The sequence below is a fragment of the Podarcis muralis genome, chromosome 2, assembly GCF_964188315.1.
Source record: "Podarcis muralis chromosome 2, rPodMur119.hap1.1, whole genome shotgun sequence".
NCBI classification, from domain to species: Eukaryota; Metazoa; Chordata; class Lepidosauria; order Squamata; family Lacertidae; genus Podarcis; species Podarcis muralis.
The window spans coordinates 95348215-95370767 of record NC_135656.1 but is presented as its reverse complement, the minus strand read 5'-3'; the positions used below and the strand labels follow the sequence as shown (position 1 = coordinate 95370767).

Here is a 22553-nt window from a genome sequence, read left to right as displayed (position 1 = left end):
CATTCAGATGTAACACTTAACTATTGTTAAGCAAACTGGCCTGCGTAGGGGCTGAACGCTGAGATCTCTCACTTCATGCCTCCCTTCCTCCAGCAGAAGGCTAGTTCCTGGGTTCCCAGTCGCTGCTTACTTTGAAGACACAAGCCATGAGTGCTAGTTCAGGCATAACAATAAGCCAGAGATGCTCTGTGATTTGTTTCCCCACTGGAAGAGCAGGACTCCTTGGGATACATGCACCAGCTAGCACGCACCTTGTGCAATGGCTAATTTTCCTAATCATAGTTAATGGCTTACCACTATGTCCTCTGTTGGGGCATTTTCTGTCCTATAACCACAGGATTAATTGGACTTGGTTGGCTAGTTCTAAGTTTACAGTAGAGAATATGAGTAAGAAAAGGGTCTCCTTGGAGGCTAGGAAAAATGATCAACACTCTGAACGAAGTATGTGCGCATGTGAATTTTAAACAATAAAAGAGACTTATTCCTGAGGAAAAGTGCATAGGGAAAGGCCACAACAAGCCATACTTCTGAGTAGGAGTTAGATATTTGAAATCTAAGGAAGATATCCCCTTGCTTCATAGAAACCCACCCCTACACCTACACTGCAGTATTAACCAGTTGGTAATTTTGAATGTGCAAACAGTAAGCTAAAATATGCAAAGAGGCCAGCCCCCTTCCATGAAACAGGCCTTACTGCTCCCTGTTTATGCCCTGCTTCCATTACACCCCATCCTCTGTTGTTTCCCATGCCAGAATTAACACTGCAAGTCTCTCAGGGCAGAGAGCTGTAGCTGGCTGACGGGGATGATAACTACTTGTTATCAGCATGTGATAGGCAATCAATATTAATTGTAAAGGTAAAAAGGTAAAGGACCCCTAGACAGTTAAGTCCAGTCAAATACGACTATGGGATGCGGCGCTCATCTCGCTTTCAGGCCGAGGAAGCCAGTGTTTGACTGCAGACCACATGACTAAACAGCTTCTGGCACGATGGAACACCGTGACGGAAGCCAGAGCGCACGGAAACGCAGTGGTACCTATTTATCTACTAGCACTGGTATGCTTTCGAACTGCTAGGCTGGCAAAAGCTGGGACAGAGTAACGGGAGTTCACCCTATCATGCATATTCGAACCACCAGCCTTTGGACTGGCAAGCCCAAGAGGCTCAGGGGTTTAGACCACAGTGCCTGGTCAGCCATTAGTTCCAGACATTCTGCAGTACCACATCTTAAATCCAGAATTTTGATTCAGATATGTGGAGTCTGTGTAAAAAACATTGGCTGTATGAGAATTCAAACCACAGAACATCTTGGCAAGGCTGCATTCTCCCTATTGGCATCACAGATGTCATGCCATTGACATCTGTTTTCTTACTTTAATCTGTATTGTTAAGACATAGGGTTTGTTAAGACGTGCAATTTAGAGATCAAAAGCTATGGGGATGCAAAATTTCTGCAACAGTTTAATGCTGCTAGATAAATGCAATCCCAATAAGGCGCTGCAACCACCCAGAGTGTAGATGATTTGTACTTCGTCTTCCAGCCCTTAGTGTAGCTCTTCAAGCCTGCCTAGACATTCAACCCACAGTGCCAGGCATATTCTACAGAGTTTCTCACATAGTTGGCATACGAAATAATTGGAGAGAGACCAGAGGCAATTCCTAAGAGGGGAGAAAAAGCTAGATTCCTTGAACAAATTTCACTTCCAAGCATGACAATCTGGCTGTGAGCTGGTAGAAAATACTACTGTATGTGCTCTTAAAATAGAATGGCTGCGTGTCTATAGGACACAGAAACAAGCTATGGGATGGTGTTTAAAAATGGTACGTTGGGGGTCAGACACCAGGTCTGCCCTTCCCAGATCCACTTAGGATCGGATCCAAACCTCCCTGGAGTTTGGGCCAATCCTAAATGGGTTTGTTTTGACACATACTTACATAGTGCCCTTCTCCATCTCCCATTCCTTTTCCAATAATTCCTTGGCAATGGGGCGACATGGAAAGTGCCAGAGCTCTGTTGCAGTAATAAGCCTTAGATGCTTCTACAGTTATGCTCTGCAGCATCCAGGGTTCTCGGAGTTTATAGGTGCTGCTGCAAGCATGCAAAGAAGTATCCAGGGACAACAGGAACCTTAGGGCAGTGCTGTGTATGTTTGCCACAGCATCCAGAAATGTTGTGGATCGCAAAAACTACACACACACCCTAAGTTGCTTATTATCTCTAGAAGTTTGTGACAGACCCTATGGCCCAATTAAGACCTTATTACACTGCCTGTTCTGAGCTCTCCCCTCTGCCACCACATGCAAAAATGTGATGAAAACAACAGTGGGGCTCATGTCAGGATGCTGCAGTATTATTTACTAATTTATCACCCACTTTTCTGCCAAGAATTGTTACCAACGTGCCTGGCAATGGTTATAATTTATCACAAAAGATACAATGGAAGATATTATGGGTACATGAGGGTGTGGAGCCTGTGCCACATAATTACTGGGGAGCAGAACCACACCACTTGCCATGCCCTGAGCTTACGTAGCTTCCTTGCCCTGCCTCTGACTTCCATATATTCAGCATGGACATCTGCAGAGAGAGACCTATACTTCAACCTCTATGCATGTAGCTTTCCCAAGAGCCAAAACGGTTGACTGCACAGTGTTTCAGCTTTCATGTAAGTTTATACATGTAGACTTCTCTTTTGCAGAAATCCATACTCAATGTGTGGGCACCAGTAAGGTTTCTCAAGCTCAGAGGCAAAACCAGGAATGTGGGCCCACTCCCCAAGTTATCCTAGGAATGGAACTTGTATGGCATTTCTTTCCGGCCCCGATATCTGAGGACAATGTTGAGGCTTCTGGCTCTTCACTCTGGAGGGTGGGGCTAGCAAAACTGCAGGTAGATCCAGGGGCTGGCAAGACAGTGAAGATGCTAACCCAAGGAAGTTGTCCTTCTGCTGATATGCAGAGTTTTCTGTCCCCTGACAATGGGGAATAAATACACACCAGTGCCAATTAAGAGCCCATATTATTTTGCCAAATATCTAGAAGTCACCCAGTAAAATAATCTGCTCCCCCAAATTATTCCCTGTGCAGATTGGAAGGAGACAGGGGATCCGCTCTTCACTTCTTCTAAATCTCACAAAACCATATATTATTTGGACCCAAAACTGCACAGACCAGTAGAATTTAGATCTTACTTTTTAGCAGGTATTTCAGATGCATCCCTAACTGTTACAACACAAAGAGTGAATTGCTAACCTAGGTATCTCTTCTCAACTGCTATCAGAGATGTGTCCTAAAGCAAGAACTGGGTGCCAGCAATTTGCACATCTCATTTTTAACAGGTATGCATGGGCTCCTAACATCTACGTTACCCACGAAAAATTAAAGGCCAAACAGACCTTGAATTCAACAGATATTATGTTGGGAAATGTTTTTGAATCCGCATTGATCAAATACTCTTCAGCAATGCTTCAAGTACTGTGAAGGGTTCACACTTCCATCTGTTAATTCTTAACTGCCATGTTTGTCTTGCTGAGGCTATGTCAAACAAGAAAAAGAAATGGATATTTCTCAGAATATGGTTGAACTCAATTAAACATTTTATAGGGGTCCTTTTTTTAGGGGACAGTGGAGGATTATTAAATACTTCTGGCCACAGATTCTGTAAATTAAAACTGATTATACTCAAGTGTTGCAAAGGCCTGTTTCAGACATCAACTGCAAAACCAACCACAAACCATTATTTTATTATTTAGAGTACCTCACAGGTTTGTGCATTCTTCCTCCCCTCTCAGTCCATGCATTTATCACATCTTTTTTGTGATTATCAGTGAGCTATGATTTACTGTGATGTCAGAATTATCATAAAAATAGTTTAGCTGGTTTCAGTCTCTAGTCTGAGAATGAACTGCAGTTACACTGGATGAAGGCATCTCACAAAAACCTTATCAGTAACCACCAAAAAGAGGTGGACATTTGCATGGGACAGAAGACAAGGAATGCAGATGGTTGTACAAATTCTTAAGGCTTGATCTGATGACTTGGTGAAGTGACACACTGGCTGAAAAGGCAGGAAATCCTGTGGCTGTTTTGGCCACATTTATTGCATAACAAATTCAAAGCGTAGAAGAATGCATTTTCAAATAAAATAACTGTTTTCTTAATGCTATCAATACTGTTGAATTTATTGCTGCTCCTTGGTGTTTGTTAGTGTCTATGGTTAGATTTTGATGTTGATGAATTATTTTGTGTTGTATTTTCTGGAAGCAACCATGTGAGAGCTTAGCTCTAAAAGGAGACTTAAAATACTTTAAATAAATAAATATTGACAAGAAATCACATGAAATGCGTTGAGTTGGCAACAGCAGATCTGGATTTGCTTGACTGCTTAACTATAAAGTTAGCAATATATTTTGGAGGACCTCTAACATGGACCATATGGCATTATGCCACGCATAAATAAAAATATGCTAGAGCAGGTGGGCTGGTTTAAATTTTATCTCATGGGTTAAATGCGGCTTGCTAAGCTACCAAGAAGCATTTGTTCTAAGTATATTACAAAGCAATTAACATAAGTTCAAAGATGTGGATTTCAGAAATCCGATATCCTGCTTATTTTTAAACTCCATGCAGAATTTTTTACTTTAAGCTTAACAAAATGCCAGGAGCTTGAAATCAATAAATGTTCACCCAAAGTTTAAAATAGTTTCAAGCATTGCACCTGTTTTCGGGGGCCTCTCCGATTTGTGTAGTCTTACAGTTCCCTTTCCTGACTTTCTAAGATGGACTTATTATCCTGCTCTTGGGCAGTGGCCACAAAAAGAGATGAAGACTGTAGATGTGAGTTCAGATGAAAATCTTATTCATTTAAGAACCGAGCTAAGATGAAATATTATAAATGGCTTTCCTAATCTTTATAGATTTTATCCATGATTGTTAACATTATTGGTAAATGTTAAGTTTCATCAAGTCTGAAATCAGGCAGGATGCAAGAGATAGCTAAGCAGGCAGACAGAACTCTCCTGACATGTCCTTCACTGAATAGGAAGTAATTCAAAGTTTGGCTGTACTTATATATAATGCTAAACCTAAACCATGGTTTAGCAGGAATTACGCTTGAATTACGCTTTGGCTTCCTTTTCTTTCCATGGCAAGGTCTTTACCAGATTGTAGAGTTTCCACTAATGTTCATTTGACATACAAACAATAAATTGTAGTTTAAAATACACTCTGGTTAGTTTCTAAGCAAGCTAATTTCAAAACATGGTTTATTAACCTTACTTGTTTAACTAATAGGAGTTTGTTTCTGGTTCAAACTAAATAGCAACTCATGCTTTTGTGAAACTAAATCCTAGTAAAGCTTTCTGGTTCATGTGGTTGGGGGGAGGGGAAGCACATGAACCTGAGGCTTCTCTTGGGCTACCTGCTCATGCATGTACTGCTAAACCGTGGTTTAGCCTTACATGAGAACCATAACACTAGGGATACTAAAACTAATGACACCCTCCCTACCGATTAGGACTACTCAACAACAATTGGCACTGGAAGCTGCACTACTTTGACCTGATGAGAGAAATTGCTGGTTTGGCAGTGTCCCTATATCAACATTTTCTGCACAAAGGAAAGGAAACTTTTGCCTCATGGTATAAACCAACATGTGTTTGGTTCCAATCAAAATTCTTATATTGTCCTCATGTGACACAGAAGTGCAACCAAGAGACATGAGCAGATTTAATTTTTTTTATTATTTTTGATGCCATACAAAAAATACCATGTTACTAATCTGACATTTCTGTTGAGTGAAAATTTAATGAATAAATATATTTTTATAGCTTGGAAAAGGTCTCTTAATGTCCTGGGTGTTAGTTGGAAAGGCGTGTGTTAAAGAGTGTGATGCATTCATTAGAACTAGATAGCCCTATAAATATAAACAGGGGACATACATTTACAGCCCTGGGCTTCTTATTAGTAATTTCAAAGTGAGAAGATAAGGGGTGTTTATGAATACAAGTAATTTATGGTGTTCTGACTGCTAACTATTTATTTATATGAGAAATTACACCCCACACCTTTCTCATATATGTGTGTTATTTAAGGTGGCTTACAATAGTTAAAATCACAATATTAAAGTAACATATTATGGATTCAGGCTAGATCCATTGATCTGAATAATAATTCTATGGACACCTAGTGTGCTGTTAGAGTGGCATTAAAGATATTCTCACCCTCAAAAAAACTATTCCCTTACCAATGAGAAAGAGCAATCGACCCCTTCCCCCCTTCTGCTGGGTGGCAGAGTTTGATTAGATTGAGAGGTCTCATGGCAAAATAGGCTATCGGCCAAACAGGTGGGAAGCTGGCTAGCAATATCTCCTTGGTCATCGTTTGCACGCATTGATCCAACTGTGGGTGGGGAATCTGTGGCCCTCCAGATGTTGTGTAGCAACTCCTGTCATTCCCTGGCTGTTGGCTGTGCTGGCTGCATTGATGAGAGCTGGAGCCCAACATCTGTGGAGTCATAGGTGCCCCAACACTGAACGGAAACATTAACATTGCAATTGAGTTCAGTGGGGGTTAGTTTTCACATCAACTAAACATAATGTCTGAATCAGCTCAAAGGCTACCTTCAAATTATTATTTGCCTGATTTCCTCTATTCAGCATTACTTAAAGGTAAAGGGTAAAGGGACCCCTGACCGTTAGGTCCAGTCGCGGATGACTCTGGGGTTGCGGTGCTCATCTCGCTTTATTGGCCGAGGGAGCCGGCGTACAGCTTCTGGTTCATGTGGCCAGCATGACTGAGCCGCTTTCTGGCGAACCAGAGCAGCACACGCAAACACCGTTTACCTTCCCGCCGGAGCGGTACCTATTTATCTACTTGCACTTTGACATGCTTTTGAACTGCTAGGCTGGCAGGAGCAAGGACCGAGCAACGGGAGCTCACCCCGTCGTGGGGATTCGAACCGCCAACCTTCTGATTGGCAAGTCCTAGGCTCTGTGGTTTAACCCACAGCGCCACCCGTGTCCCTTTTTCAGCATCACTTAGGCCTGGCTAAAAACCAGCAGCTTGTGCAGAGGAGGGGAGCACTGTGGCACCCTCCTGGCAGTGATAGTGGAATGTGTTTATCAGGACAAGGAAGCAGTGAGGTAATAATAATAATAATAATAATAATAATAATAATAATAATAATAATAATAATAATTTATTATTTGTACCCCGCCCATCTGGCTGGGTTTCCCCAGCCACCCTGGGCGGCCTCCAACAAAGATGAAAGATACACTAAAATGACACATATTAAAAACTTCCCTGAACAGGGCTGCCTTCAGATGTCTTCTGAATGTCAGGTAGATGTTTATCGCTTTGACATCTGATGGGAGGGCGTTCCACAGTGCGGGCGCCACTACCGAGAAGGCCCTCTGCCTGGTTCCCTGTAACATGGCCTCTCGCAGTGAGGGAACCACCAGAAGGCCCTCGGAGCTGGACCTCAGTGTCCGGGCAGAACGATGGGGGAGGAGACGCTCCTTCAGATATACTGGACCAAGGCCGTTTAGGGCTTTAAAGGTCAGCACCAACACTTTAAATTGTGCTCGGAAACGTAGGTTGGGGGTAGGGCCCTTCAGGCTGAATGCACTACTGCTGCTAAAATCTTGCATCAAACTTCTTAACTCAGCATTATGTTAGAACAATACAAAAGGCCATTATCACCGCCATCATCGTTAACAAGATGTACAGCTAGATACCATCAGCATATACTACTGCAGTTGTACCAGTCTCACGATATTCCCAGCTAGCGCTGCATACAATTACAGCAAGGGAGTGAACAGCAGTTCTAATTCTCACCAATTGGCTTCTGACAACTCAAAACCCTTAAAACATTTTCTTCTGTGGCGATGCTCTGAATTTTTGAATGGTGTTCCTCTAGCCCTTTCACAAAACTACAATATTAAGGATTATAATTTTATTATTTGAGAGCCATGAAGGATGAAACAGATTTGAAACTGCTTTACCTGTGTAGTGAGAAGGCATCAACAGTTCCAAAGGCTTCAGGAATCTATGCTCAGAATGAAAACAGTTCATGGGATAATATGGAAGCCCTGTCTATATGGTCCCTCTACAAAACACATATAAGCTAATTATGCTTATATGTAGTGGGTGACAACCATCAAATATCTTTAATACGGTCAATGACCAGCAAGGGTGACAACCATCCTCTTTAAATGTTTAAATAGATGGTAGGTAGATAGATGAGAGAGAGAGAGATACAGATAGATTTAAATCTTATATTTATATTTCCCCCAATTAAATATTATAATATGCAGTTTCCAGCTCTGACCCACCTTAAGACAGGGTGAGTTAAAAATCTAAACAAAAAACCCACACACATAATAATAATTAATAAAAACCAACTGCACAGCATTCAACTTATCTGTGATTGTTGATCATAGTAATCATCATTGCATAATTCATAGTTTTTACACCATTTAACGAATAACTTTAGCTCCAGTGAGCAGGTTTATTCGAATGATAGGACATCGCTTAATCTTCATCTAACGTTTTTCTAAAAATGCTTGTTAAAATGTGCAAGGAAGGGTTGCTTGCAGCACAATATAGCTATACCTTTCCTTATTTTTTGCAACACTTCTACTATATAATTCTCCAACCCTGCCCTGAGGTAGATGGACCAACAATCTGACTCAGTATAAGGCGGCTTCCTAATCTTTGCACAGATTCCTTTTGCATTAAGTTATCCCTTACTTTGATGGCCATTTCTGGCTATGAAAAAGCGGCCCTTTTTTCATTTCCCATTTGCAACCAATTTTCATAAAGAAACTGGAGAAAAACACTGGAGAAAATACATACTTCACCCTTTTCTGCAGCCCATAGCATCCTGCCCAAGACAACTCTTAATTCAGTGGTCATCAGTCTGACAAACAGATGATAAGGAATTAAGGAGAATAACACAGAAAAGGTCAGCTGTTGATCTCAGGAATTTCCATTGAATCATAGAATTGTAGTGTTGGAAGGGGAACTTTGAGAAGTATTCTCAAAAGAAACAGAAATCTATTTTGACCAGGACTGAGCTGAAGAATTTGGGCCCAGTAATTTTTGTAGGTTTTGAGTGGTGTGGATAGTTACAGATAACAGGTGGGAGTGTTGGCATTCACCAGGCCTCCACAGTTGCCTGTGTTGCTGCTGCATACTGGGACGAAAGGGTCCAGGCAGTGGCCAGGTCAGTGCAGTGCAAATTTACCAGCGGGATCGCCACCACCCGACCCCACTGTCCCCTACCACATGGCTAAGAGTATAACCTGATAGCTCGGAAGCCGTCAGTTCAAATCTTGCCTCGTATATGAATTCATTATGCCAGCCTGCCTATGCACATCTACTCAGAAGTAAGCTCCGCTGAGTTGAAAAAGACTCACTCACAGCAAAATGCATACAGAATTGCAGCTTAAATAGTCTCCAATAAGCTATCATCTCTTGGCCTACGTCCTCTATATACAATATAGGAGTAACACCTGCTTTATAAAATCACTGAGGTAATATATGTGAAGCACTTTGAAAGCAGCATATAAATGCTAAGTACTGCTATTAAACATTCTGAAAGTGCTGCCTTGGGATTTGTGTGGGTGGGGTGGAGAGGAATGTCAGTAAGGTTAAATAAATAAATAAATGGTGGGATGGGAGCAAATCCATAGGTGTGGTAAAATTACAAAGGAAATTGGGTGAAGATGGAAGGATCAAAACGAAGATCACCTTTGTGGCCTGATAATTTTGAGATTACTATGTTGCTGTATAAAAATGTTACCAGTTTACTCAGGTTACTACAATAGCATTATAACAACACTGACAGCTTGTCGATATTAATAGGCTGGTTTAATGCATTATCAATGCTAATCCAATTTTACTCCTTTCCTGGACTCTACCAGACAACAGAAGAACAAAAATCAGCCTTAGAATGGCTGGGAACTACTGAATAACATTGGCAATACTTATATATTAATGGGGAAAGGCAGCTATGTTGCTACACACCTGCAATTCACTGTCCACTTATGACCTATTTCCCATAAAATTTATCCACTACGTCTTTAAAAAAAGCTTGCCACCAATTTGAAAATCATGTATGTGATCATGTATGTATATACAGTCATGCACAAAAACACTATGGACTAACAATAAAATCCTATACATCAGGGGTGGGGAACCTGGGCCTGCCATGGATCAAATTTGGCCTGAGATGCCATTTTCCCCAACCATGCTCACCTGTCACTTGTGACATCAGCTGATGGGCAGGAGGATAGGCTGCAACTCTACGTTGGTAGCTTACTTCTTTCTCACCTCCCTGTGAGCTGATGGAGAGGGGAGAAATAAAGATGCCTTTTGTAGGAACTGGCTGCAAGCAGGAAGGAATCAGCAAGCATAGGGCAGGCCATGTGGTGCTTCAGAACCCCACACAAGGTATTTTGACAAGTGGATGAGGCAACCCACCTGTCAAGGTTTGCCTCACAGTGGGACCAGAAAAAGATCTGACCCCACAGAGCCAAAGGGGTTTCCCACCCGTTGTATATGTTTACTTATAAGCTATTAGTTTTGAATGACGCTAGCTCCCAGGTAAGTGTACAATCCTACATCCACATATTTAAGGGGAAGCCTAATTAAATTCATTACTTCTGAGTAGTCATGCATAATATTATGCTGTAACTTAGTTGCACCTAGTTCCCATTCCTTAGAAGTCACACTAAAATAAGAGATTGAGAATGAAAATATTCTCTTTTAGCTTTTGTTTCTTGCCTTGTATATCTAATTCACATAACTGAATAATTTGATTAAATTTTAATTGGTTATTTTATTTTTAATTGTTCTTATTGTGTTTTCTGGATTGCTTTGGAGGCCCATGTGGGGTCAAAAAGCACCTGTAAATATTTATATAAACTAAATGAATAAATGAATTCCTATTGAACTCCAACAAATTATTACTAGTTACATCTTTGAAGGTGACAAACAATAACTATTTAATATTTTTTTACTATGTAGCCCCACACATTTTAGATGTCTGAATAACCAAGGTGCATTTTTCTTTTTAAAAATCCTGAGTTTCTCATATGAAGGAGAATAAATCTGTTTAATTCTGCATTTGGTTGCAGAGTAAGCAATTCACTATGGATCATATCCAAAGCTGTATGCTTCAGGGAAAAAGGCAGTTGAGGAGATCTTGTGGAGAGGTCAATTGAAGAGGAACATATCAATTGCAAAAGATAAGGATAAAAAGCAAGTTAAGGATAAGTGTGAGATTAAGTGATCCGGCTTGGTAACAGAAAATGCGGATTGAAAACGAACATAAGGGGAAGCAAAGTATCGTGGTAATACTTAGTCTCTTAATTTGGGAATGAAATACAGATCTTTAGCATGAAAGAATGGCAGGATGCTATCCACAATCTTTCCTGCTACAGAGTAATACCCCATTCAAATAAGCAAATATATTTTTTAACAACGACTCCTGGATACTAGTATATTAGAGCAATCCTGTCATTCTTCTCCCTTTCCACAGTTCTATACAGAATCTGCCTTTTCCCCACCTCCCACGTGAGTCATATACAAATTCTTTCCCTCAAAACTTCACGCCTATATTTTCACACCATACATATTTAGTAGTTTCCTTCTTCTGGGCATCAGAATCTCTTCTAGGCCTGTGCATCTTCCCTTCCCATTTTCAAGTATCAATATACCGTATTTTTCGCCCCATAGGGCACACCAGCCCATAGGACGCACCTAGTTTTTTGGGGGGGGAAATAAAGGGGGGAAATGTATTTTTCCCCCAGGCGCGGGGCTGGGGCGGGGGATGCCCGAACTTCCCCCGACCCCAGCCCCCAGAACAGGCTGCTATCCGCAAGCCTAGGGAGCCCGGCGGGAAGTCGCACCAGTCTCCTCAGGCTTGCGGATTTCTGTCCCCCAAGCTTGTGGGGCTGGCGGTGGGGAGAAGCGTGCTTCTCCCCAGCGCCAGCCTCCAAACCAGGTCGGGGAACAGCGGGATGGCGGCGCTCCGCCTCCCCGCTGTCCCCCGAGCTTGTGGGGCTGGCCGATATCTGCACGAAGCCCGGGCACGCTGTGCAGCGCGCCCCAGGCTTCGGGATGCAGGCTGCTATCCGCAAGCCTTGGGAGACCGACGGGAACTCCTGCGGAGCTCCCAAGGCTTGCGGATAGCTTCCTGAAGCCTGGAGAGCGAGAGGGATCGGTGTGCACCGACCCCTCTCGCTCTCCAGGCTTCAGCGAAAGCCTGCATTCGCCCCATAGGACACACACACATTTCCCCTTCATTTTTGGAGGGGGAAAAGTGCATCCTATAGGGCGAAAAATACAGTACTCATTTCCAATCTATTTAAGATACTGTGGTGATGGCTGGTAAGTTAGTTCTGGGCTGCAGTTTTCACTTCAGCATTTTCTGGTGTTTTCAGTGGCTGAGGGAAAGCTGGCCTGGAACATTTTTGATAGTCAGTGGGGAGCATCTATTTCTTTAAAATGTTGTTAAGAAAGGAGACTTACCACAGCAGTTACAGTATGAGGTGGCAGAGGAAAGAATCAAGTGTTTTTTCTTCCTCTTAAAGAAAAAGAAAAGAAAGACTGAAAGCCACCACTTCAAAAGGCAACAGAGATTATGAGAAGTGTTCCTTTCGGGGAACAGATCAGTGGCTTGAGTTTGCCTCAGTGGCTAAACTCACACGGTTCGTCTGTTTGCTCGAAGCACTGGCAAAGCTTTCAACCGTTTTTTGTTTTTTTTAAGAGAGTTTGACACTCCTCTATGCCATCTCATATCTATTATACTAAGCCCCCACCACACAAAAGCCTCCAAAAACGGTCCCTACTTTCACAAATGAAATCTGAAGAACAGTGCCAGATTTACGTATAAACTAAACAAGCTATAGATTAGGGCCCCACTCTCTTGGGTGCCCCCAAAAACATTAAAGGGGGGGGGACTGGATGTACATCTTCAAAATATAAGATAAAAAACAAATAAAATAAAACCTACATACAGCAACAGTGTTTTGTGTTGAATAGGCTCCTGTGATATAAGTAATGGGCCCTGCCTGCTAGCCTGCTCCCTAAAAATATCACTGGTTTGCTCATTTCTATATATAGGGTTCCTACATTCTGCGTGGATTGCAACATGTGCAAATGGCTTTAGATACCTTGTTGTTGTTGTTGTTTAGTCGTGTCCGAATCTTCAACACAAAAAACAGCAACAATTTGTTGTTGCCAAAAGACAGATGGACATATAAAAGGCCCCATTACCTTCAGTAGCTTAGGGCCTCATCAAACCTAAATCCGGCCCTGCCAACAAATGTGGTAGTGGACATTTTCAGCCCACTGCTCTTACAAGCTTATCTCTTCATTCAAATAAGCTTCAGGCTTTACGAGATGCACGGACGACAGGAATCACAAGGAACTTAGCTGCTTGCCACACTGTTTTATCATGTCAAAAGGACAACTCACCCTTCTTCTCTTCCCACCCTCATCACTAATGAAATGAATAGGTTCTGATTCATAGGTAACTTTCACATCTCACCACTGAAGATGGGGAGGGAGCTCAAAAAAAAAATCCCACTTGGACACCAAGAATAAGTGTGGGACATTGAAGCACCTGCTTCCTGTCACAGTGCACATAGTAAGATCCACAGCTGCGCCCCTGCCTAAAGGTATCTCCTTCTGCATTGCCTCTCTTTTCATGTGTCCACAACCATGCTTTGCCCAGTATTCTTTGTTAGGTACAAGTTCAAGACATCTCCAATAACTTATTTCATATGTTTCAGAGCCATGGCTTTCAATTATTCTGACTGAAACTTCTCAAATCCCTTTTAAGATATGGCAGCTATGCAGCAAGTGAGCTGCTCCTTTTGGAAATCTGAAGTTAAACAAAGACTTTTCTCTGTAAGGTGTTTTTCATGCAGGGCCTGGAAATGCAATTACATTTAATTTTTATAATAAAGTCATACAATCACTGGAGGTATGTGTTAGAAGGTACATTTTATTGTTTTTCATCATGTAATTGTGTGCTTCGTTGCTTTTGGGCTCCTTTTTTCTCGTCGTGGGAGGTGTTGTAACTTTGGACAAACCACTTGTCTGGGGATGAGATTGGGATGTGACACTAAGCAGTACCTTGTGCTGCAAACCAAAAAATGGGGGGGGGGGGCTACCCTTCTTATTTCATATTAGCTGTATTTTAAAGTAATGATCAAAGAGAACATGTCATTTGAGGTAAATAAAAAGATGTCCATTACAGACTAAAAGCAAATTGAAGAATATGGGAAGCATTTTGGATTTGGTTATTCACAAAAAAATGTGAGCCTGAATTCACCACTTCATCACTTACACAGAAGTTGTAGTATATAAATGCTTTGGAATCCATCTCTCTTTTTTATTACTTTTATTAATAAGTTTATTTATTATTTTCCCATTTTACAACAAATCATACAAATTAACAAAACCAAAAATAACTTCAAATCGACTCCCCCCCCCCAATCTGTGGTTCATTCCATTTTATATTTATTGCTGCATATCCAGATTAATTCCTTATTTATTTATTTTCTCTAAAATTTCCTTAAGTTATCTTTACTGCTCGTTTTACATTAACTCTGCTAATGTTTTAAGTTGCTTACAATAAATTTTCAAATATTCAATAATTTCCCCCAGTCTTTATTAAAAATTATTTCTTCCAGATTCCTTATTCTTCCCGTAAGTTTGGAATCCAAATCTCATCCATCCCTATGGCAATTCAATCTCCCACAGTATATATAAAATGAATGATATAATATAAGCCTCTGCCTACACAATTTTAGCTTTGGGAAGGAAATAGGGGCCTAACAACTCTCAGCACCATTAACAAATGGCAGTATCCAGGATTCTTTGGGGGAAGCCAAGACTACAGGAAGTAGGGACGCGGGTGGCACTGTGGGTAAAAGCCTCAGCACCTAGGGCTTGCCGATCGAAAGGTCGGCGGTTCGAAACCCCGTGGCGGGGTGCGCTCCCGTTGCTCGGTCCCAGCGCCTGCCAACCTAGCAGTTCAAAAGCACCCCCGGGTGCAAGTAGATAAATAGGGACCGCTTACTGGCGGGAAGGTAAACGGCGTTTCCGTGTGCTGCGCTGGCTCACCAGATGCAGCTTGTCACGCTGGCCACGTGACCCGGAAGTGTCTCCGGACAGCGCTGGCCCCCGGCCTCTTAAGTGAGATGGGCGCACAACCCTAGAGTCTGTCAAGACTGGCCCGTACGGGCAGGGGTACCTTTACCTTTACCTTTAAGACTATAGGAAGCACCTAAAGAAACCAGTGTCTGCATAAGCTTACAGATGATCTGTGATTTAAGAAAGGCATGTATAAGAAATGAAAGAAAGGGGAAATTACAAAGAAGGAGTATACACAAGTAACCAACATTTGCAGGGAGAAGGTCAGGCAGGCCAAAGCTAGGAATGAGCTCAGGCTTGCAAGAGAAGTTAAAATTAATTTTAGAAGGTTTCTTTGGATAAGTTCACAGCAAGAGAAAGAGCAAGCAAGGAGAAATGCTATTGGGTGACAGAGAAAAGGTGGAATTGCTCAACACGTACTTTGCCTTGGTCTTCACGCAAAAGGAAAGTGATGCCCAACCTGGTGATAACAGAATAAATTATGCAAGGAGGGAGCTGCAGCCCATGATATGAAAAGAGGTGGTAAGAGAACACCTAGCTACTTTAAATGAATTCAAATATCCAGGCCTGATGAGTTGCACCCAATGGTACTAAAGCATGGGTTTCTTATAAATGACAGATCTCTTATCTTCTTTGATAGTGTTACAAGATTGGTGCATCACAGGCATGCTGTGGACATAATGTATCCTGATTTCCGTAAAGCTTATGATGAAGTCTACCATATTTTACCATAATAGAGATGGTGTCTGGATAAAAAATGGAAGGGAGTTCAAAACGTAGTTTAATATCAGCCATTATCATTGACAGCCACTGTATTTTCAAGGGCAGAAATGTAACGAGATCAGCACATCACTCAGATGTTAAATCTTGAATTACATTTTTAGACTAATGACTACATCTCAAATTAAAAGAGTGCATTCATTTTACTTGCTTATTTATTTAAACATTCCGCCCTACCTATTGATGGAGAGCCAAACCACAGGTTATGCTTACTGTTTAGTGTGCAACTACATCCAGTGTGTTCTCTTGAATCAATTATAGAAAGCGATTCCCCCAATTGTGACTGGGCACACAGCATGTGGGAACTGGAGCATTTGCAGCCATGATCATGACAATCATGCACACATCCAAACAGCTATGAGGTGGAGGTGGACGGGCAGGAGTTCTCATTGGCACCAAAGGGAGAAACAGAAGCACAGAAACCAAGCGGAGAGTTTGGTCCCTCTTCCACCAGCCTGCTTCCTCTCTTGCATCACCTCACCTGCATGGAATTTCTTGTTGTCCATTGCTAACAGATGAGCGAGAGCTTAAATACAGCACTGCTTCAAAAGCATATCCATATGTGTGACAGCAGCCAATGCGGATGTTATAATGGCACAAATTACCAGGGCTTGGTTGTTCAATGAAGCATATTTGCAAAAACGGGCCAAGTGTCCAGAATGACATGAAATATGTGAACTTACTTTAAAAAAAAATGTGGGGATAAGAACTTAATAAAATGTCTTCCAACCTCCTCCCCACTCACAATAGTCCTCTTCCTTACTTAGCTTAATTGCTTTATCTGAAATTATTCTGCTAAATTTTTCTATCAGAGCACCTTTCCACCAACAATATCTGCTTCATGCAGACATTGTAAGAGGACAGTTCACCAGCCCAGCATCAAAGTTCCCATAAAGGTAGGAAACAGCTTCCTGTGCCTTTTAATGGCTGCATGACAGGGACACAAACACAACAGTTGTGGCATTACTGCTCATGGATAGCTTAGTATTCTATTTATTTTTCTGTAATGTAGGTGTGGGGAGCTCTGTCAAGAAAGCAGTTCGAAACCATACACAACTTGCTAGTGGCCATCAAACCTGCTCTAAATCTTCAGCAGTGCTGAACATTATTATTACTAGGAAGAGTTATATGTCAAACTATTCAGTTTTCTCTTTTCACTTGCTTCTGTGAGACTAAGATGCAGTTCTAGCGGAGGGCCGGCCTTGGTTTTTAACATGAGGCAGAACTCTGCTGGGACTGTACAACTGAAGAATATAGGAAGAGGATTGCATGATTAAATGTTCCCCCACATGTCTGAGTAAAGTTAATATGACGTGGAAAAGGATGCTAGCCAATCTTCCCCAATGAATCAAGTTTTCTACGTACAAGGAGCTGAGTTTATATAAGAAGAACATTTAGACAAGTGATCTTCTATCAGCCTTCTAAAGTGGTGCAAGAAGGCTATTTTTTCTGATATACAGATCAACTCACAAGCCTTTGATATGTTCATATTTACACTTATTAAAATCACTTTCTGTACTATCAGCCTCAATAAAAATATGGGTCTAATAAACCCCAGTAAAAGTTAGAAACTTGCATTCAGTAATCAACTGAAACAACATAAAAGGAAAAGCCAAGGAAGAAAACGTGGGCTGCAATGACTTGTCTAACTGTACCTACTCCCTTAATAAATATATCTTAAAATAGCCTCCCAATGATACATTTGCAGTGCAATGCAAAAACAACATTAGATTTAAGCTATGAAACAGGTAATTTCACAGAACTACATCTGAACTGAAGGATGCTGTCCAAACTTTATTCTATAGGATGTAATGATTTTAGCCAGCATCACATTATTTCTTTTTCAAGGGACTCCAAGGGTCATCTATTCCAACCCCCTGCACTGCAGGAATCTCAGTGAAAGCATCCATGACAGATGGCCATCCAACCTCTGCTTCAAAACCTCCAAGGAAGGAGAGTCCACCACTTCTCGTGGGAGTCTGTTCCACGGCTGAACAGCTTACTGTCAAAAAAGTTTTTCTGAATGTTCAGTCGAAATCTCCTTTCTTGCAACTTGAAGCCATTGGTACGAGTCCTACCCTCCAGAGCAAGAGAAAACAAGCATGCTCCTTCTTCCATGCAACAGCTCTTCAGTTATTTGAAGATGGCTATCTTATCTCCTCTCAGTCTCCTCTTTTCCAGGCTAACCATACTCAGCTCCTTCAAGCGCTCCTCATAAGGCTTAGTTCCCAGACCCCTGAACATCTTGGTTGCCTTCCTCTGCAGACGTTCCAGCTTGTCAACATCTTTTTTGTATTATTATTTCATTTTTAATGGTACAGCATCAACATAACCTTGACACATTAGTCACCTTAGTAACAAACAAGTGTACCATATTCATGCATAATTGAAATCTCAATAGGATATTCAATTTAATACATAGATAGGTTAAAATGAATTTAAATAGATAGTATTTCAACAGGATAAAATCCAGCATTGAACTGCTTAATGTTACTGCAAAATGGAAACAAGAATGCTACTTTTGAGAAGTCCACACTCTGTTTAAAATTGAAAACCTGGAAAATTCCACAGCCAAAATATAAAATACTCGTGTAAAAATTATATACCGATTATAGCAGAACCAGATTCTACTATCACTGGTTACTATTATAACTTTAAAATACCTGAGTGTTCTACTGTCACCACTGTGTCACAATTTCTCTCTCTCTCACAATATTACAGATTAGGAGCAGGTGGATTGTAGGTTACTTTTCTGTAAAGTGAGGGCTATCATATGCAGATTTGGTCTAATCTAGGTAGATGCACTGCTGGGAGTGAACTGAAACTATTCATCAGATGGTTTAGATAAGATCAGAAAAGAGCTTAGATCATTCTTTGCTAAGCTGCTGCCCTCCAGATGTTTTGAACTACGACTCCCATCAGCCCCAGACAGCACAGCCCTGTTCCTTTCAGCTCCTCACCCCAAATACCTCTTTGAATTCCTTTGGCGCTTGAAAATAAGAATGAAGACTTGGCATAAAAGGTCTCCAAAAGAGAAAACCTGCTACACAATTCATACCTCTGAAAAGGTTGCATTCTGAGCTTTTTATTATCAATGTTTTGGGGAGTATAATAATAGAATAAGTACCCTACCGATGGCTTTTCTAGTCCAGCATCCTATTTCTTATAGTGGCCGACCAGATGCTTCAAGCAGGACATGTGTGTAATAGCTCTCTTCTGCCATTGTTCTTCAGCACAGGTGGTCAGAGGCACATTACCTCTCAGCCTGGAGGTTGAGGTCTTCTACCATCGACATTTAGAGGGCAAGCATGTAAACCAGGCCCTCTGCTGAAGTTGTTCAAACCTAACAGGCACAAAATAGCCTACTAGCCACAGATATCGGTAATGCATCCATTTTTAAAAAATGCACTGCTTTCTTCTGCAATCTAAAAACTGACTTCTGCAGGACAAGGCATCGACTCTTGAGCAGAGGTAGATTAAGGAACTGTGCAAGGGGCAGTTACCAAAAGTCCATGCTGCCAAAGCTAACCAGGGAGCACAGAAAACAAATCTTCAACATGTGGTGCACAATGTTGCTGTTGCCATGGCAAATATTCATGTTTCAAGAGAAGTGTTAAATCTTGTATCAGAAGTCAAATTGGCTGCCAAGACACATTTTCACAAGTAAGGGAATTTTTGTCTTTTCAGAATGGAACCATTTTTCAGTTGACACTGACTTTTCCCTAAAATAAATTCCTCAGTAACTAAGCCAATCACACTTGACTGAGTCCCAAAAAAATAAATAAAAATGAATTAGTCTATTCCACTACAGAATTGTCAACAGTTTTGTGTGTGTGCATGCAAATGCCTTAAGAGTTATTTAGAAAACCCAATACTCCAACGCTAATAAATATTTAAACAGCTAACTCAAAAAAGACCTTAATTGCAGCACTGAAAGTCATTCAGATTCTAATAAGAGAAGGAAGACAAAGAGTTGACTTTCCCTGTCCAAGTTCCTTCCACAAATGTAAGATTCAGTTTCCACCACAAACATACAGCCACGAATCTAAAACTCAGGATGAGAGAGACCAAAAAAGAAAAGAAAAAAGGAAGCCAACTGTTTTGCAGATTTCTGGTCATTTTGTATCTTTGAGGAACAAACTTTAAATTCACAATGTTTCAAAATAAAAACATTGATGATTATAATAAAATATTCCAATCTCCTTTGTGTCAAGATAGTACTTTAATTATTGATCCAATAGAAAACTTGCTTGAGTGGAATGCACTTCTGAATAGGGGAGATTTCTGCCAGTTCCCATCCCCACAGATGCAGTCCCTCATGCTACTGTGAATACTATTCCAGAGGTTCCCCTGTTTTTCAGGAGTGGCCTTTTAAGTGTCCAAGGAGCGCAATGGGAAGGAGGTGAGAGAGCCCCATTGTTCTTAGGACCCAAACCAAAGGACTGGGTCCACAGTAAGCTAGTCCTATTTAGATCCTATTTAAATCAATGTGAAAATTAAGTCAAAGCTAAGTGATATCTTGTCAATGTCAATGGGAACTAAACTCAATTTACTTTTCAATTTTGTTTTATTTAATTAAACCACAGACAAAAACAAAATCTATGATCCCTGAGTAAAAACCATAAAATGTGAAACTAAATGGCAATGGTGAGCTATGGCATTTTCAAAATATTTTTCAAAATGTTTTTTTTTAAAAAAAGCATTTTCACAGCGTTTTTTAGATATTTGTAGATTCCAACTTAGATTTCTGGTCTATGTGAAACTTTCTGTATAGTGCTCTCATCTGATTTCTAGTACTAAAGACTTTTTTTAAAAAAAACTTTATCTCACAATGGACAACAAATCTCTATATCATTCTGTCCATTTTGGTCCATTTCATCCTTACTTAATTATAGCAAATTGCTTATTAAAATACTTGAATCTCAATCAAAAGACTTCACTTATTTTCTTTTAAATTATATACCTTACTTTTCCCCTTTCTTGCCTCTCCTAGTACCACATTTTGTATTGTAGTGTACTGTAGCCCTGTGTTGTTGTTTTCTTTCATTTGAATCAAGCAATTGAGCAGAATCCCTGTATTGCAACAAAGCGTCAGAATTTGTCCAGCTTAGACAGGATAAAGCCAAGGCCTAACTTACAACAGTATGCTTTAGAGCAGGGGTAGGCAACCTAAGGCCCATGGGCCGGATGAGGCCCAATCACCTTCTCAATCCAGCCCTTGTACGGTCCAGGAATCAGCGTGTTTTTACATGAGTAGAATGTGTCCTTTTATTTAAAATGCATCGCTGGGTTATTTGTGGGGCATAGGAATTCGTTCATATTTTTTTTTCAAAATATAGTTCGGCCCACCACAAGGTCTGAGGGACGGTAGACCAGCCCACGTCTGAAAAAGGTTGCTGCTTTAGACAGTCAACACACAGCCCAACCATCTGAGATACAACCTTAGCCTAACACTTAACTAATTCATGTGGGCTAAAATTTGATACAATGGGCCAGGGATTTTGGTCATAATATACAATTTGAGGATTGGGAAAAATTATGGAAAGAAAACTTAAAATTCACAACATGTACGGCGTTAAAGGAAAATGTGATGAAAATGTTCTATAGATGGTATATAACACCAGTAAAATTGGCAAAAATGTTTAAGACGTCTAATAAGTGTTGGAAATGTAAAGGAAAAGAAGGAATGTTTTATCAAATGTGGTGGGATTGTAAGAAAGTTAAAGTTTCTGGGAGATGATATATAACGAGTTGAAAAAGATGTTAAAGTATACATTTGTAAAGAAACCAGAAGCTTTTCTTTTAGGGATTACAGGAAAAGAGATAAGAAGAAAAGACTGCAAACTCTTTCAATATGCTGTTACAGCTGCAAGGATTCTACTGGCCCAGAAATGGAAACAAGAGGAAATACCGACGATAAAAGATTGGAGATCGAAACTGACGGACTATGCAGAATTGGACAAGCTAACCGGGAAAATCAGATATCTTAAAGACCAAAAGTTCATTGAAGACTGGGGGAAATTTGTAGAATATCTGAAAAATATATGTGATGTGCAAACAACGTTAGTGGGATTTAAAGAAGCATTGTGAAATTTAAGAGGTATTGTCAAAAACAATAGATGTGGGAGGGAAGACTAAAGACAATACTAAAGGAGAAGGAATGCGTAACTAAGAGGTACAGATGGATGAATGTCAGAGAAGCTGAAGGAAGTCCAAAAAGAGAGAATTTGTTTGTTAAAATTGGACAAAATTGTATATTTGTGTTGTAAAACAATAAAAATTATTATAAAAAATAATAATTCATGTGGGCTAAAATAAAGCCCAGACTAACTTGCAGTTTGTAAAAATGTTCAGATCCAACATCTTCCCAACCTAGCCAGGATGGAAGCTCAGACCTTCCTACCTTCAGTCTGTGAAAGGATCTAGCTCAGAAGGGATATAACTCAGTTTGTAGGAAATTTGCTGCTCAGACTAAACAGCTGCCCACCAAATCAGTAATAAGATTAACTCCACAGAGAACTCTAACTTGGTTTTCACTTTTTCAGATTACACATTAGTAGTAACGGTGGCAGCAGTGGTAGTTACTAATGGTATTACAGTC

The 22553-nt window shown here is 40.7% G+C and overlaps 1 protein-coding gene across 18 annotated transcripts in view; it reads right to left on the bottom strand.

Annotated features, from left to right (window-relative positions):
* Positions 1-22553, bottom strand: part of FOXP1 (forkhead box P1) — a 526973-nt gene that overhangs the window by 422857 nt on the left and 81563 nt on the right. For 13 of the 18 annotated variants that reach the window (XR_013392008.1, XM_028719402.2, XM_077925035.1 and 10 more), the window contains one exon: positions 10262-10347. The exons of 4 other annotated variants lie outside the window; for them this stretch is intronic. The gene's annotated coding sequence lies outside the window, so the exon portion shown is untranslated. Of the gene's footprint in view, positions 1-10261; positions 10348-12538; positions 12558-22553 lie in introns of those variants that run through there. One more of the 18 variants, XM_028719390.2, reaches the window with a different exon arrangement.